The 3,169-nt window shown below is 39.2% G+C and overlaps 1 non-coding gene across 1 annotated transcript; it reads left to right on the top strand.

The window, feature by feature from the left end:
• The first annotated feature begins 1,188 nt into the window (after positions 1-1,188).
• Positions 1,189-1,352, top strand: LOC142425308 (U1 spliceosomal RNA). The gene has a single exon (XR_012779654.1). It is a non-coding gene; the product is annotated as a U1 spliceosomal RNA (small nuclear RNA).
• The last annotated feature ends 1,817 nt before the right edge of the window (positions 1,353-3,169 follow it).

Raw genomic sequence — 3,169 nt, 5'->3', positions numbered from 1 at the left:
AGCGAAACCAAACCATTACTACTAGTGCAATTTTAAACAATATCTAGAGCAATGAATTCCCAAATAGCAAAAAGAAAATGAAGGCAGAGTAACAAGCTTTCTTTGAAATGAGTTCAGAAAAACCAGGAGACCTAGATCAGAAAAATTGTATTTCATGCTACAAATTTCACCCTTAACATGCCTTTAATAATCAAAGCTGCTTGCATAATTCATCATTTAGCTGGATACTGGGAAATTTCTCCTGCTGTAGAATAATGGTTACGAGCCTGACTCCTGAGGAAGCAGACACTGGCTTCAGGCCTTGCCGGGTGTCACATTGACAGTGGGAATTTCAGCACATTCTTCAGTTTCTCTGGGCCCAAGTTTTCTCAGGCTTTCTAAAATCAAAACAAAAGAGAGAAAGAAAAACTAATGGTATCTTAATAAACGCAAATTATTTTTATAAATACTATTATCTGAAAATGTGTTCCTAAATACAATGCTATACCTTATGGCCCAAGTATTTTTTTTTTCTTTTAATGTCTGGTTTAACATATAAATCCTTAAATATAAGTTAAAACTGTGCATAATAAAAGATCAGAGTGAACATTGCGCTAAGATTGGATGCTAAATATAGAAAATAGAGAAAAATTATTAGTGAGCATGAATGTTAATTAAACTATTATACTAACATATTTTCCATCTCTAACATTTGGTGGTTTCAGGAATTGTAAATTGAAAAGAACAATTTTAGATTTTGATGTGAATTTTCAAGAGGGAAGGCCAGTGGTTCCAGCCAATAAGCCAGGTCTTCGTGTTGTTGGTGCTTGGTTTCCGCACAGGGAAAGAACATGGCAGTAGGGGAAGCCCTGCGGTGCAGTGATTCACTCAATGGTTGAGAGTTGGAAACCACAAAGAAGAAAGTTGTGATGAGCTGCTTCCCTAAATATTTGCAGCCTTGGAAACCACAGGGTGCAGTTCTACTTTAGCAGAGAGAGTTCCTGTAGGTGTGAATTGGCTCGGTAGAAATGGGTTTGGTTTTGGTTTGAGGGCAAAGTAATACATGGGAGTCCCCATATCATTCTCGGGAAACCCATCAAAATTACTGGTGTTTCTGTTCCTCAAACTTATGCCTCCAGAGGCTTATGCTTCCATTCAACAAATCATGGCTGTGCGTTTCTAGATTCACTAATCTCTTAAGATTTTGAAATACTTCCCTGGCAGGGGAGACGCCATGATCATGAAGGTCGCTTTCCCAGGACGAGGCTTCTCCAATGCACTCCGGATGGGCTGACCCCTGTGATTTCCCCAAATGTGGGAAACTCGACTGCATAATGTGTGGTAGTGGGGGCCTGAGTTCACACTCTCCCTTGTTTTAAGAAAAAAAGACTTTGAAGTGATTAATCCTGAAAACTTAGTTTCCTGGTAGGCTCAAATACATCCTTAATGTGTGGGCTGTTCAGCGTTTTTCTTCTTGACAAGACGGGAGTATTGATGGAGCTAAAAAGGGAAGCTTGTGATTTTCACTTTTGAACTAAGACATATTTGAAATAAGATATATTTATGAACTCATAGCTTTTTTTAATCTGACAAAAGTAAGAAAGACAAATGAGAAAACATACACATTTATCTAGAATCTAAAATTAAGACAAGTGCCCCAGAGGGGAAGCATGGGAGACGCACAGGTCTGACTGGGTTAGACAGATTGGTCTCTTCTGAGGAAGGATTAAGAAATGGAGACCTGAGAAACGAGTATGTATGAGGCAGCAGAATCTTGAGGGAACAGCATGCATGAAGGCTCAGAAATGGGGGAAAAGGTTGGGCATCTTCAATGATGCATAATGTGGACTAATTAGTGACTGAAGCCTACTGAGCAGGGCAGAGGTCTCGATGCGTCTGGAGTCGTGGACGTGAGTTAGTTGGAACAGGTATAGTTACACCATGTTAAGGAGGGTTTCTCTAGGCCGTCACGAGAGCAATTAAAAGGCTTTAAGCAGTGAAGTAAAATAGATCTTGTTGTGTTAGATTGTTCTTGTGGCGTGAAAAACAGGTTAAGGCGAGGTCAGCAAAAAGGAGGCACCAGTGCAGAAGGCACAGCAAGAGTTCTGGGGCAGGTCACTGCGTTTTCCCCAGGCCCCTGACAAAGGAGATGACAGCAAGTGAGCCAGTTCAAGATGGGTTTTTGCAAGTGAAAAATTAGGACATCCAAATTACCTGGTGACGAAGGAGATGTGAGAGAACAAGATGCTAAGGGTGAATGCAGATCGATGCCCTAAACAGAAAGAAGACCGTGACAGTTACTGCTAAGGAAACACCTTAGGAAGCAAGGCTTAGAGAGTGGGAGCTAAAGATGGGGAACGTGCAGGAAATGTCTATGTGGACATGGACATTTTGAAGATGTCAAAGAACAGGCAAAGTGGAGCAGAGAACTGGAGTGATTGGATTTTAAAACAACAGGGATGGGTGAATCCTCTTTGAGAGAGATTGCAGTGTGGGAAAGAACTACACGTATATAGTTAGTAGCAAACAAAGACTCAAGCAGTCAGTGGTAGAGATCCCTGGGGAAGAACCTATTATCCATGCCTGATCTAAATTATCCTGAGGTTTCTTCTAGAGCTAACACTGTATATGTGAATCTAAATATCGGGGTAGCTTAAGGAATATATGAAATATTTTGATTTTGCTTCTTTAGCTGGAGAGGATAGCTTAGCAAAAGCAACATACCTGAACATCTGCTATGTTTCAGGCACTGAGCCGGAGGCTTTAAAACACCAAAGGAATGAGAAAGCCACTGAAAAAAGCAAACAAGCAGGAGACCAAAAAGAGAAGAGTATAAAATAAAGAGAGAGAGAGAAATAAAATAAGTCACTAAAAAAAGGAAAATCAGATAAAAATAATTTTAAATCCATGGATTTCAATAAGGTCTTTTTATTGATTGGTATTTTCTTTCATCAATACTCTTGTCCTGTCCTATCAAGAATCCTGTCCTGTCAAGAAAAAAAAAACAAAAACAGAACAACCCACAAAACTAGTCACAAAATTCTGTAATTTTTCTTAGCATAAAAAATACTTATGGCTAATTTCAATTACTGCCAACCCCAATTATAAACTAAGTAAAAAGATCTATAGGACAAAATTTTGACATTTAAGAACTTATGATACATTGAAGTGGACCTTTTTTCTTTAAGTA

Source organism: Tenrec ecaudatus, chromosome 13, assembly GCF_050624435.1.
Source record: "Tenrec ecaudatus isolate mTenEca1 chromosome 13, mTenEca1.hap1, whole genome shotgun sequence".
Classification (NCBI taxonomy): Eukaryota; Metazoa; Chordata; class Mammalia; order Afrosoricida; family Tenrecidae; genus Tenrec; species Tenrec ecaudatus.
The sequence above is the reverse complement of the archived record's forward strand: the minus strand, read 5'-3'. Positions and strand labels throughout refer to the sequence as shown.